A 15,860-nucleotide genomic window follows, 5' to 3' on the forward strand; every position below is an offset into this window, starting at 1 on the left:
GGCCCTTGAAGGGTACTTATGGACCCGGGCAACAACAGTTGGTACCTAGCTGCAGGCCAGCAAAGTCCAGGCAAAATCCACCAACTGGTAGTCCCCTTTCTGAAGCGCGACAAGCTCCAGGCCGCCACCAGTCTGCGGATAATCCAGTTGCAGTCCCTCCTGCCCTAATGATTCCTCTTTTCGCTGTCCCAGCATCGAACCAGCAAAGTATGTTTTCAAATCCAAAAGCATCTCTACTTTCGGGGGCTAGAGCCCCAGTAGGTATACCCACAATAGCATTTGAAGATGCGATCAGTTCAAATGACCACATTTGAAATTCACAGGCCCTCTCTAAATTGTGTCCTGTCCTACTCTGGGAGCTTTTATCACTATCTTTAAGGCAGCCAAGAATTGCCCCTTGGAATGCCGGTACCAATTCCACCCCCATTTAACCATCTTAGAAAGGCCCCCCAGAGTGAGAGGTCTGCAGTTGACCTTGAGCACCTAGTTTATAGCGTTCTATCAGAAATGCACAAATGTAGCTGTCCCCCCAGCACCCAATGGTGAATTGGAATCAGGCGGACAGGCACACAGAGCCACGAGCATCGAAATGCCTATTTTATCCAAAGTGGCATTTGCACATACGTAATGTTGGATCCACTTGCGCTACCCGAGAGGATTCACCATTACAAACTCAGTGATATCAAACTCTATGTTGCTACTATTCGGCCCGAAGGAAATACTGCTCAATAGCATTTCCCTACGTTTCGCCATGCTAATCCAATGCGCGAAGCAGGACCCATCGTACTGAACCCACCATCTGGTACCATGTAATGCATACACGCATATGCTCTACCTTTTCCCAACACCACACCCTGTCACCAGGGAGAACACCGACATAGCAAGAGATATGCAGAGCCTTGGCACATAGCTTTATAAATTTATAGCTGAGTAACAGTAACCTGCACATACAAGCCCCAATAGGGAAAACCTGTGGCATGATTGATGAGCTACCTCTGTGGATGGCACAACCCATGCAACAGGCCCACGGAGGAGCATTTGAGGTACATGCCTTGAGTATATATATGTCTTACCTCTAGACAAGTGACTTACAGCTAACTCGAATCTGCCAATCATGGATACACCAATCACCAGTATGTATAAGACAATCACAGTGCTTTGACACTGAATGGCAGTGTCAAACACGCTCAAAGTCCTAAGCCAGCACAACAAGGTCCAAACTTGCGGTTGGCAGCCAAAAAGGTCAGGGGAGACCATGCAAAAGATGCACGATCTAACAGGCACTAACAAATGTATTTTGTGGAAAGTAAGGCAATGCTTGATGCAAACACCTCTTACCAGCATATTAAGATATGGCAGTGGTAATGTTTCGCCCAAAAATTTGTTGTGTTGCATTTTATTGTGGTGGTCATGTATTGCATTATTTTTGTACTGTTGTGTTTTAAGGCTGCATTGTGTTATGTTGTATTGTGCTACGATTGTTGGGATGCATTCTGTTTGTACTACTTTGTTGTTGTGTACCCTATTATGTTTCATTGTGTTGTTTTATTTTGCTTTATGTTACGGTGTTGTGCTGTGTTCCATTGTTGACATTAGAGATACAAATGCTTCTGGATTTCTAGTCAAAAACAGCACATTCCTTTGAGATTCAAATGAAACACAAACATTTACTATTGTATAATGTGGGAACATGTAGCTTCTGGAGCTCCTCAACTATTTAAGCCACTGAGAAGCTCAAATCTGTGGTAGAGGCTTGTCTTAAATTAGCATGTTTTGTGCTCACTTTATGTCAAACGCCCCTAGTCTGCCACACAAAGAGAAAATCAGTTTGACTATCATGAAGTGCACTAAATATCCTACTTTATTGTTAAAGCCTCAATTGTCATAACAAATATTCAAGTAAATACAGTGTACCGTTTTAGGCTGTGTGTTGCAATTATAACCATGAAGACATTTGGCAGTTTATCACAATCTTGGAAGTAGAATTTTTAAACAGTAATTTAACCATGGTAATACATGCTTTTTCCACTCTTAGAACTTTTAATTTACCCTAACTATAGTCACATTAAATAAATCACACAATTTGCCACATCAATTGATAAAATTGGGAATTCATTATCCCAGTTTGCTCAACATGACGTAAAACACTATTCATAATTGTTTGAGGTTAAGCATCTGTAAATCTATTTTAATTGTTTTAATTGTTGTTGTTCAATATACTAATACATGTTTCTAATTGTTCAAACAAATGAGTATGATGACATGTACTTCAATAAATCTCAGTCTGGTTTCTTAAATTAATACAATGTTTTATTGTTTGTTCGGCGATGGTAGATACCCTTTGAAATAGCATCTCTCTAAAAGTGATCTCTTTCAGTGTCTTGTAAAATTCACTGTACCAACCATCTCTCCTAAGGGATATGAAAAATATCTAAAAGTGTAAGTGGCATGGTTGAGTTCATTTACATCTGTTCCACCCTTTAGTTTCAATGTAGATGATTTTATTAAAAACCATACCAATATTATTATCCATTTATATTTCTTATTAACACTGGATCTACAACTTTTGTTTCTTTATATACTTTGTCAAAGCTGGATTTCAAAGGGTCAAATGCTATATTGACATTTATCACTTCTGTTTTATCACATTCATTCCCCTGTACCATTGTGAATATAATTTGTATTCAATAAGTTATTAGTCCCTCATAAAAAACTTGAATCCGCTCCTTCTTGGGCTGCGCTCTTGAAATCTGGAATTCACTGTCAACTGAACTTTGCTTGGCCTCCTTTTTCACCTTCCACAACAAAGAGCAGAAGACCTTCCTCTTCAACAACAGCCTAAAATAATAATATATGTGATTTCCCATAGGGTGTTTTTGTGAAGAGCTGGGCCTTCAGCTTCTTGGGGAACTCAAGAAGTGAGGAGGAGGCCCTGATGTGTTGAGGCTTGTGGATGTGGGTTGAGCCAATAAAGGGAAGTGCCTCCACTGGAGGGAGTGGGCGGAGCTGCAGAAGTGGGTGTGGCTTGTTTAAAAACTGTGAGCACCTGCACTTCATATTTTGCAAATTAAGCACTGCCATAGTGCTAGAGTTTGCCATTTCATTTCATCATACTTCTTTCCTCATAGTATCGCTCGCACCCTTTTTACCTATCATGAGAGACACAACAGTGGGAGTAATGACAAAATTGGGCTCCCACCACCTGCACTACATCAAACATGAAGGCAAAATGTACTGGGTTAATGCTTAAACTGGGCTCTCAGCCCCCCTCTTCGCACCCACTTTACCCACCTCTGCTGGGATTCAAAATATCTGAAACACCTGAAGTTTTCATCTGGCTCTCATACCAGGCCTTCTTTGGCTCATTCTCAAAGTAAACCACATCTCCTGTGCCTTGTAAAACAAACTTTTGAAGTTTTCCTCAGCTTAGCTCTCAGTAGTAGTAAAACTATGTTTATTGGGACAATTATCCACAAAACATTCTAAAACAATAAAACAACTGTAAAATATGTCAATTGACTTAAAACTCACTGCCCCTGCCAAGAACAGCACATCCTTTTCAAACATGTCCTTGAAACTCTGTTTGACAGGAGGTATGACGTGTGCAATTCCCACTGCCATATCAAGATAGCAAATTTCAGACAAGAGCTCCATTGACTCCAACCTTTGTAATGTTCTGTATTTCAAACACAGGGGACTTAAAAATATACCACGAGCATGAATATAGAAAACACAATCCATAAGTACATGAGACCAGGAGCATTTTACATGCAGGGGGCATGTACGAAATTCATTACCATCCAGGATCACATTACACTATTTACGGGCCCAAAAGATTGGATCATACCCACTCTCACCATTAAAATGTAATTCCATAATCAAGTTTCCATTGTTGGGAATTTACCTATGGTTGAGGTAGTGATGTGAGAGCTTTGCAGCTATGTAACTTTTGGCGCATTTTGCTTTGTGCGTTTCTTTGTCACCTATGCATCATGTTCTTCTTTATAGTATTTGTTTGGCATAGTCTCAGTTTTTGAGATCTTTGCAACGATTTTTTTCTTCAAATTTTGTCAGGTTCTGTTCTACTTTTGCGCTATATTATTGTGCATGGCTAGCCTGGCATTTGAGATCTTCCTCAAATTTCAAGGGAGCTGCTCCTGGTGGGGTTTGCATTATGATCTAAGGACTATAACAATAAAGTACCATCTTCTTCATCTACACCTCGGCTTCAATGGACTTATTTACCCTTACCACAAATCCTTCTTCTTCAAACAGGCCAGGTCTAGAGATCCGGCAATGTTTCCCACAGATTCTCTGAGAGCTAGTTTACTGGGATAGGGGGACCAAGTTTCAATTGTACTACAGAAAATGCCTTTTTTCAAGACCAGTGTCCTATTTTTTGCTTCCCTTGCCCACCTTCTATCACTACCTAGGATTTCATCCTAACACAGTTTAGAAACCTTGAGGCTTCGCTATCCACCAATAGCTTTTTGAAAAATCTCAAGACACTGGAGTTTGCCAACAGATTCCTGAAACTGATTCTCTCCTTATACCCTGTACCATGGTTGCTAGTGGCAGTGACAGGTTCCTCCTGAGAACTGCCCCCTCCATCAAAGGCCAATCACAAGAAGGGTCAAGGGCAAGTGCCTCTGCTCTGTACAGTTCCATGGGGGTATTGTTTACAAAGTAAACCGCATCTCCTTCTATGCCTCGTCAAATATACTCTCCAGGTTTCCTCTACTTTGCTCTTAACATCCCGTCACCTCCTATGACGGACAGCACTTACAGTCACACATTTTGTAAGTCTGTAGATCTTGTCCACCAAACCAATGACCATTCTGAGCTCATAGTCTACTATACATACCTAATGCACCTAGTTTCCTCCTGATCAATGCTGTCATACAGTCACTTTCCACAGAGAATATGAATATTGTGCCCACCAAATGACAACAGAATGTTCCAAAATACATTTTAACTCTCGTTGTGAATCCAATCAAAAGTCCTGTCTTGGGCAAGCTTATCACATCTCTAGCCCCCATCATACGTCTCTGTAGTTTACCCTGCTTCTATGTTTACATCTGCACGGTCTGTTAAACTTGCACAGTGACCTGAAACCCGGCCCCAAGATAGCTACTGTTATCTGTCATGTACTATATAATGTCTCTCTAATGTCACTTTTTACAGTTTCCTTCTCTTTATCAGCTGTGCTCAGATTACATTTATTCTGCTACATATGCCATCTGTTATTACCATACCGTATTCCTCCCCATAACACTGGCACTGTATGATCATCTTTAAACCTGTACACCAGTTTTGTCTCAAATGTATTCGTTTTCCACCTTTGATCAGCTTTGACTCTGAAGCAGGGGGGGGTAGTTGTTTTCCCTACATGGGCTATCCTTCCATATTTTTTTATCTTTCCTGTTTTCCCTCCCTTCTATTACCGCTCCTTCTCACTTCCCTTTTCTCTCCCCTCCCCTTTCTTGTGTCTTCCGTCTCCTTCTGTCTCTCCCCCCAAATGCACCACCCCTCCTCCTTTTGTCTTTCCCTCCTTTTTGCCTCACCTATTTCCTGTCTCTGTTCACCCTTTTTCTTTTCTCCCTGTTTCTCATCTCTGCCGCTTCTTTTGTCTCTTCCTATCACCTGCAATCATACCTTCCCTCTGTCTCCTCATCTCTCGTCCATCTCCCAACTCCATTTTTCTCTCCCTATCTTTACTCCCCTTCAACTCCACTACCCAATTGTTTCTTATCCTCGCCTCACCCCTTTTTTCTCCCTGTTATTTCCTCTCACTTTTTTCTTTCCCTTTTCTCTCCCCCTCTCTCGCTCCTCCTTTCAAGGCAGTTAACTTAACAAGTATAAACTTGTTCTGGCCAGGTGTTACTAGTTTGGAGTGAGACAATAAATCATTTGGGTAAACACTATCCTTAAATTGTGCCACTGTTTACAAGTATGGACAAACAAGTATTGCAGCTGATAAAAGAAATCTGTAATTCAGACACCACAAAGGTACATTTGGTGTTCTTCATACATGTGGGCCAAGAGTAATATAAAAAAATGACGTCCTGAAAATGATTGGCAGCTTAAAATCCTGTCCTAAAGCTTCTTAATTAACCTATATACATTGATGGTTTAAAAACGTGATTTAAGTAGATTTTGCAATCTTAACATCTTGTAGAGAAAGCATTTTTTGGTTTCATTTTCAGTTCTTACTTTCAAGTCTGAATTACACAAATGCACTTAAACAGCAAAGAGCTGTTATCAGCATATAGGAAACAAAGTTTTAAAGGACTCAGACCATGCTCCCCACGTGGTTAAAACACTCCAGCTGTTGCCCATCAAGTGAAAAGAGAGAAAGGTAGCTATGGCCTTCCTCTATAGTAACACACAGCCTCTGTCAAAAGAAAGTAATTCCGTCCAGCTATGCAAGCTCAGACTGACACAGACCGTCCTGGACTCCATCTTGCTGTCTCTCTGAGGTATTATCCCTTGGAGGCCCTCTGGAGGCTGTAGTTCTAAATTGTCAGGTCTCAGCATGAGGAACCGAGCTGTGGACTACAATTCCCATAAAGCTCAGTCACTGTGACGAGCGACCCGAACAAGTGCTGTCTGTCCTTGTGACAAGCTCCTCTCGGTTATGCTCTAATGCTCTGTGTGCCCTGTAATGCTCTCCATTCCTGCGCTCAAGCTGCTGAAGTGCGGAGTCAAAAAACGTCACTGCACTGATTACAGACTAATGCTATGTCAAAGATGGTTGTGAAATAGCTTCTTGTGGAACACTCAGCCCACCCATTCAGCTATTTTAACCTCAGCTTTTCCTTACCATGCAATGTGTCCTAAATTGTCAACTCAATTTGCCTCTTTATGTTTCTCTCTTCTCTCTAAGGGCTAGATGTACTGGGATGAATAACAGTATCTCAGACACTGTTAGCGATTCCTAATGGGGTCGCAAATTGCATGCCTCATGAATATTAATGAGGCTGTCGCAATTTGCAACCCCATTAGGAATGGCTAACACTCCCAGGGATGGTGGCCTGCTGGGACTGCTTTTAAATAAAGCAATCTTTTTTAAAATAAATCCCGCCCATTTTCCTTAAAGGAAAACAGGATGCATTTAAAAAAGAAAAATGAAACTTTTCGGTCCTAAAAATATTTTCACACATACTCACAAAGGGCAGTGGTAAACTGTGGGTGCTTTGTGGCCGCAAATGCGGTCGCAAAACAATTGAACATGGCATGGTGACTCGCTATCAGGAAGGGACGCCCCTTCTTAATAGCGGGAGTCGCACCTGCTATTTTGCGAGTCAGTGACTCACAAAATAGCATTTGCACATGCCAGAACCCTTTTTTGCGGTCGCAAACGGGGGGATCACCAGTTGGCGGCTGCAAAAAAGGGTCATGACTCTGGCCCTAAGCCTCCTCTTAAACTATTGCTTCATATATGTAGCCTTCTCATTGACTATCGTCTTACTTCATACATGCCAGTAGACCCAAATCTGGGGGGAGACACACAATTCTTTAGATAAAAACAAAAATGACTTTATTTCAGCTGTCTCTCCTCTAAGATTGTCTCTGCTTCAATACAAGTCCATGGAAAAATACATTCCTCTGATTTGTTTTCCAAAATTTCCCACTTTCCAATTTTAAAATGTTGGCATCAATGTTGCTTAAACATCCGTAGTTAATTTGACTCAGTGTAGGCGAAAGCACACTGACAAAAGACGACCAGAGCCCTACCTTGTAGCGCTAGGAGAGGAGAGCGCTCGGAGAGCTTCACTACAGCGGAACAGCGGACCAGCCAGCCAAAATCACCGGAATCCCGCCACCAGTCGCGCCGCCGCCTAGGGACTACACTTCCCATCGGGCTTAGCGGCGGCGCGTTCCCCGACGCGGCAAAAGCGCCGGGAGGGGCGCTACAAATTTGTAAGCCCTCAGCGTCGCGGGACGCGAGCGGGACGCCCGGGGCGAAGCCCGGGCAAAGGGCGGGCCCTCTGTGGCCCTCAGAGGCACGAAAAGGCCAGGCTAGGCCATATCCTTAACATTTCGGCGGATCACTAAGGTACTGTTTCTACCCTATTACTGTGTTAACTAAGCTATAGGTCTGTGTTTGGACCGTACTCAACCAGACATTGATCCATTGCCAGCCATAATTACTCTCCCCTATTGGCAATTGTTTAGATCAAATCGGGGGCCAAGCTTTCTGTAGGGTGTTCAATCAACAGCTTCGACTATGGTGAGAAAACGGGTACCTGCGCCGGACGAGCCTGTGAACACCTTAGACTCTTATTTGGTACAAGTGGTTAATGACATTAATAACAAGCGAAGGCAATCCTTAGGCCTAAGTCAATCACCCATTATGCCTTCGGTAAGTCCTTCCACAAGCACACTTAGTACTGAGACAACTGACCCACCGCTGGTAAACCTCACAATACATCCCACAGAACAGAACCCATACCACAATGGAGTCGAGGCCAATACCGATGTTGACTCTGAACCACGATTTGACGGATCAGATCCGATAAACCTATCATTAAATACCAACAACGACTCTAACCATCAGATTTCCATCACGGAAGTAGCTTCACAGTCCCCGCGGCCCATTACACGGGCGGTCAGAGCCTGCCGTAAATCCGTAGCCAAACGGGGGGGGAAACACCCAGGCAAAAAAAAGGCCACCGCTCTATCTTCCAGACGGCCAGAGAATTTGGCGGATCCTGACACTGAGAGCGAGCCTAGTAGTAATAATAATGACGACCTCTTTAATAGGATTCAAGAAATGATAGACATTAAAATCAAGACCATAATCAAACCCATGATAGGGAAGCTTGATAAATTAACAGCGGAGGTCAAAAAGCTGGGTGCGGCCCACAGCAAGCTGGCCGAAGAGGTCGAAAACCTGTCCTCCCTTGTTACAAATCTAATTCCTACTAATACGGAGGACACCCCTAGTACAAGTAACTCGCAACTTACTCAGCAGGGGCAACTCACTCAGCAGGGGCCTTCGCTCCCGCCGCCGCCACTACCACCAACCTTATTGCCTGTCCCTGGGCAGGATGCTGAAGCAGTAGATCACAGTGCTAACATAACTGTTGCCCCTGGGGGAATACAGCAGGAGGACCTTTCAGCCCAATTTATTCTGGAAGCCTCACCGGTAGTTTTGGTGTTGGCAAATGTCCCTGTCCTAGCACCAGGCAAAGCAGAGTCCAATCAGGATCTGAAAGACAAAGCGCTGTATTGGCTCACCAACAACATGCTTATGACAGATCAACGATACGATAAGCTGGCAGGGGACATTGTCATGTCTAGGAGGGTTCCTTGGATAGGAAGCAAGCCCAAAAAGTTCCAAGGGGATTGCGTTATTTTAAACTTCGCAAACGCGGAGGTCCTTCCAGATATTCTGAACAATGTCTTTCCACCTCAACGCCGTAGAGGCTCCATTGTCCCTCTCACCTTAAGTTCTTTTTTGATGAGTCTAAGTTTCGCACTTTACCAAATTCTAGCGGCTACAACAGTCACACCAATAAGAGTAACTGGAGAGCTGCCACCAGACCTCGACATCCAAATGACTGGCTTCAGCCTATAGCTCATCAGGATCCAGGAAGATCTTATCGTCCGTTTGATCTGAACTTCAGACCTGTCTTGGCACAAGAGCCAAGAGTTAACACCTGGGGAGGGGGCCTGCCGCGTGAGGATCGCAACGCCCGGGGCGTCAGGTCAGTACAATGGCCGAGAAACGACCAGTTCCCGCATTATCCAAACACACCTCAATTTATGTGGAACCCAGGACTATATGGCCACGGGCAAGTAGCTACTCCGCTTGAGTGGGGCTTTAGCACAGGCAATAGGTTTGCCCCTCTTTCTGACTTAAATTCCTGTGATTGACTTGAACAAGGATTCTCGCACGCCAGGGAGGAACCGAATGACCCACCATTAGCAAGTGCTCCTTTGGCAACACAACAATCAGTCAATTCAGCGCCAGCATGTCCTAACAACTTAAAGCAACCACCCTCCGATTCTTGTAAGATCATTAGCTGGAACGTAGCAGGCACAAATTCAAAACGCCAGGATAAAGCATGGTTGAGATTTGTTTCAGATTATCATATCATTGCCCTGCAAGAAACTTGGGACACATCTAACAGTTTCTGGCTGGATGGGTTCACCAGCTTTACTAAACCTGCAAGATCCAGCAGAGCGGGCAGAGCCAAAGGCGGCTTGGTGTTACTGTTTTCATTAGCCCTAAAAGGCACTTACAGGCCGATCAGCGTTGACTCTGACAACATCCTTATAGTCGAGAGGGTGATTAATAAAGATAGCAGGACATTGTTTGTCAATTTCTATAATTCTGGGAACAGCGATTATAGCGGGCGCAATATCACTAACCTGGAAAACATTTTAAACACAGTATCACAGGATATCAATCTTACTTTTGAGTTTATTTTATTAGGTGATTTTAACATCCACCCATGTGGTTTAGCCTGTAAGGGCAGAGAACTCGACGCGGCTGATGATGCAGCCACACGGGGACCTCACTTTGAACATTCTGTAGAGGGGCAGGAATTAGAAGAGCTATTGGCCTACTACGACTTGCATGAACCTGACTGCGGGCTGAGAAGTCCAACCTTTACTGGGGCCCAACATGGCACAGTGATTGATTATATCTTTGTCTCTTTAGGCATCCTAAATCGGACAATGGCCTATCGCACAGTCCCCACGCATTACAGTGATCACAATCCGGTCCTACTTGAAGCAGCTTGGGGAGCTCACCTGGGGTTACCACCAGCAACGCCTAAACCTGCCCATACCCTGAGGATCTCTGATCAAGATAGACGTGTAAAGTGGGCTAAAGTTATCCCTGAAAACTTTTATGGAAAATGCTACCCAAAAATTAAAGCCCAGGTGGAGTTATGTAGAGATCCGGGTACCCAAAGGACTAAAATTATAGCCGCCTATGAGGCAATCTGTGACCAGGTCTCGAAGGATCTACTCGCCAAACCTATCCGGGGAGCCCAGGGCCACAAGCGATGGTTCGACCCTACATGCTCTAAAGCCCACAGAGAACTATTGGCGGCACTTAAATCAGTGCCCAGGGTCAAAGAGGACATCTCGAGATTAAGAAAAGCCTATAAAGCAGCCATAAAGATCCGTAAAGACAACATCAAACGTGAAACATGGGACAATCTCCTTTCAGCGGCTGTACTGAAGGACAGTAGGAGATTTTGGGATATCATCAAACAGCCCATATTTCGTGACGACAGCAACGATCCCATGGACTGCGTGATTGCAGACGAGTCTTGGTTGTCTTTCTTTGAAAAAGTATACGGGGGCGTTGTTGAAGGTTCAAAGATAGGTAAACTGCATAACATAGACGCCCACCACATCAACTTTAACGCTCAAGAAGTGGAAAAAGCCTTGTTGGAAACCTCTAGACATAAGGCGCCTGGGCCAGACGGAGTACCCGCTGACTTTTTCATGTTTTCACCCAAACTTTGGGCTGAGGTCCTGTCAAATGTATTTAATGCAGTTACTGGAAACCCTGCTCCTGCTTCATGGGCCAAATCTATCATCGTCCCTATTTTTAAAAACAAAGGTCGGCGGGACGACCCCGCATTTTACAGACCAATATCCCTCCTGGATTCAACTGTAAAAATCTTGGGCAGAGTCCTCTTATCCAGACTGAAGGAGAACGTCGAAGGTTGCGGTGGGCTGTCCGAACTGCAATACGGCTTCAGAGAGAGGAAAGGCACCATTGAACAATGCAGTAATTTACACCTACTCATCTCTAAGTACACGGTTGCCAAGGAGGGTTCCGTGTTTCTTGCTTTTATGGACCTTTCGTCGGCATTTGATCTCGTAAATAGGTCAAAATTGTGGGCGATCCTGTTAGAAATGGGCATTGACAAAGCTCTGGTCACATTTATGGCAGCGTTGCACCAGGAACTTTTTCCAGCTGTACGAGTGTCAAATAATGGCAGATGTACCCCTCCGTTTAAATCACTAAAGGGAGTACGGCAAGGGTGCATTTTAGCCCCTACGCTTTTCACTTTGTATATCAACGGCCTAGGGGAACACCTACGCAGTCAGGCCGCGGACGTCCCGCGAGCAGGAGATGTGCTCATCCCGGCCCTCCTGTACGCGGACGACGCGGTGCTGATAGCCCGCACAGGAGTTGGATTGCAGCTCCTATTGGACGCCTTCGGCTCTTTTATGGAAAACTTGGACCTAAAGGTGAACGTATCAAAATCACATACGATGGTTACGGGGCGCGAGTGCATCAAAAAAAGTCATAAGTCATTCTTCTGTAGTGGGGTCCCTGTCTCGAATGTATCTACATTCCCCTATTTGGGCATTTTGTTTGACCAGAAGGGAACTTGGGGGCCACAGATAACAGCAAAAAGGTTGGCAGTAACTAGGTCCTCCTCAGCGATCCTAGGCTTTGCGGGCAAGTTGGGGGCAAGGCCTATGGAAGCACTTCTTAAGATCTACAAATGTAAGCCTGTGGCCATTGCACTCTATGGATCTTCAGTATGGGGTTATGTAAATCTTGATCCTATCCAGAGAGCAGAAAATAAATTTATTAGATCTCTCCTCTCTCTACCTCAGTCAGCCCCAACTTATTCGATTCACCAGGAGGTGGGCTTGCCCTACCTGACGGATTTACTAAGCTTAGCACCTCTGATTCTTTGGCTGAAAATATGGCTGAACGAAGACCTACCACTGAACCACATAATATTAAAAGACGTTCTTTCCCTAGACAAACATAGGAGTATTCCATGGTTGGCCTATTTAAACAAATCATTTATTGATTTAGGCCGACCAGAACTCTTTCTAAGTCCAGAAAAAATCAAGGCCTCAGACATAGCCTATACAAAAAAAGCGTTCTTGGGGAAAAAGGCAGCGTGCCGTGAGGATGTTGAATTATTGAAGCCCTCAGTTAGGTCACATAACCTTTTGGTCAGCGCTCCCTCCCTTGCCCCTTATCTCAGCTTTGTTACATACCCCTATCACAGGTTTTTATTGACAAAATTCAGGTTTAACCTGATACATTTTTATTTAGGCTCTTTCAAGCGTTGGCAGAAGCCAGAGCTAGCCCCACCCTGTAGGTGTGATGACTTTTCGGTACAGGACACAATGCATTGTGTTATGTTCTGTAGCTTATATCACGAGCAGAGGAAAAAATATCTGCTCCCCATTCTGAAAGAAGCAGGTTTCACACAGGTACGCCCGGCACTGCTCTATTTACAGCTCGCGTCAAATCCACGCACAACCTTCTGTATCGCTAATTTTTTAGTGGCCGCAGCCAGGGCGAAAGCTGCTGGTCAAATCTTGCCTTCTTAATATTAATATTGTATATAGCATTTTTTAAAGTGTACGTAGATTGTTTTTTAATCATGTAATGTCATATATGTATCTTATGCTATGTTTTATTGTTTAATTTTCTTTGTATGACTTGGAATAAGTCGAATAAAGATATCCTGACTGACTGACTGACTCAGTGTATATTAAGGCTAAGATACTGCATGTCTTCCTCACAATATGCTGCATACTATTATACCTTCTTAGAGACAGTGCATTATTTTCGTCTATAAACAGAAAGGTAGTTTAAACGTTTTTGTGCATTTATATTTTCATGCATTATTAACAATGTGCGGAATATGGATTTTCTCTTGAATTTGCATGAGTACAGACTGGCATGGTGCTATTATATTTGAAATACATTTTCTATAACTTTTTTAAGTGCTTTTTTCTCGCTTATGCTAACTAGGTGTCAGTTAGGCCTCAACCCATTCTTGTTCAAAATGGATGCATCCTCTGCATGCACACTGTTCATAATTTCTGCCGCACACAGATGAATCACCATAATTTCTCATTATTTCCATTGACGTTGTTTTTGCTGTTCTTGAAGAAAAAAATGTTGATGCTCATTTGGGACTTTGCAACTTATTGTGGATTGCTGTGATTGACGAGAGCCTTAATGGCAATAGCTCCATGTATTTGCATTTACAATTTCTGTACCACACCTTTTAACTTTTTGTTCTTATGTTAGAACTCAATTATTGAGACTCTCCTCACTTAATTAACTGTATGTTTGATATGTTGTATGGGGCCTTATCTCAGGGATACATTGCCTCATGAAAGAGGTTTAACATCATCTCCAATTTATCCACCTGAGGGCGTGCTTTTGAGGTATCATTATTGGGTGTACAATTTAAGGAGTTTTCCACACCCGCAATAGCATTTAGACACCCTACAGATTTGGGGCCAGATGTAGGTGGCCGTTTGAGGCCATTTACCGAGCGGTAACAGCCGATTTTGGCCGTTACCGATCGGTAAATGGGTGACAGGTATGTAGGGGGCATTATTTTACCGAATCGGTAAAATTACTGAATCGGTAATTTTACAGATTCGGTAAAATAAAAATTTGGTAATATTACCGATTCTGAGGCACCCAGATGTAGGTGGGACTCTTCAGAGTCCCAGAGGCCTTACCGAATCGGTATTTTACCATCAAGTCCAATTTGATGGTAAAATAGCGATTCCGGTGTGCATGCAAATGTGTGCATGCACACCTATGCCATGTGACAGGCAGACCTGCCCTTAGGGCATGTATGCCTGCCACCTGGCACCCGAGCCTGTTTTGGGGGTGCCAGAGGGTGTCAAAGTGACACCCCCTGCACCCTTGTGAAAATCGGTATTTACCGATTCGGTAAATACCGAATCGGTAAAGCCCATTCATTCCTATGGGCTTCAAAGCCCATAGGAATGAATGGGCATTACCGATTCGGTATTTACCAAATCGGTAAATACCGAATTCTTCCGAATCGGTATTCCAGCTCATCTGGAATACCTACATATCCACCCCTTAGATTTACCGATTTTTAATTACCGAATCGGTAAAATTCGGTAATTAAAAATCGGTAAATCTATTTTACCTACATCTGGCCCTAGATTCTTTTTCCTCCTTTTAGTTTTGTTACTGTGTGTTATTTTTAGCTATGTGTTTGCTTTGCCTCACTGTCTAATATCACTACAAAAGCCTCAACTCAAATACAATGAAAAAATAAAGCTTACAGCACTATCAAACGCTTAATTGAGATAAATTAGATCACATCAACTGCATCTCTATTGTCCAATATGATATTAATCTTCTAACAAAATGAAACTAGATCACATTGTTATGTTCAATTTTTCACAGGCTAATGTTCATACTCTTGTGTGTTACACACACAAAAGGCTGGGGCGGGGGGAGCTCTTCGAGGGGGAAAATTGTTCCTGCTCAATGATGTATCCTTTCCTAATGAACTCCTTCCAAGACTTTGCTGGCACATTGCTATAAATAAGCCCAATTTCTTCTGTGTGTATTACCTAACCTTCAATCACCTAATTTCACTTATGACTTCTTCCAGCATTTCATTTGGAATTTAAATGAATGTCACTGAATTAATTCAAGATTGGGTGTCCCAACGTATTTGAACATATGAGCCATTCTCCAGTCCTATGGTGCACCGCACACCTGTAGCGATTTCTCACATTTTATTTTTGGCATTTCTGAATACCACAAACTTGTCTTACAACTGTACTACTTGTTCTTCTTCTACCCTGGTGGAAATTCCAGGAGAAAAGTTACACATTTTTTCTATTGGATCCAGTTGTGACCCATGGGGTTTTACACATTGAATTCCATGAGCAGCAGGATACACAGGGTGCTGAAGTAAACTAACTTTCTCGCCATAGCAGCTACATAGGAGTCCAAAACCCTGTAGAATCTCCCTGTAATTAGTCATCAGGGATATCATATAAATCAGGTGAAGAAAACAAAGATCTTGATATCCGACCTACCTTTTCAAGCTTGTTAGTGATTC

The sequence above is a fragment of the Lissotriton vulgaris genome, chromosome 3_1, assembly GCF_964263255.1.
Source record: "Lissotriton vulgaris chromosome 3_1, aLisVul1.2, whole genome shotgun sequence".
NCBI classification, from domain to species: Eukaryota; Metazoa; Chordata; class Amphibia; order Caudata; family Salamandridae; genus Lissotriton; species Lissotriton vulgaris.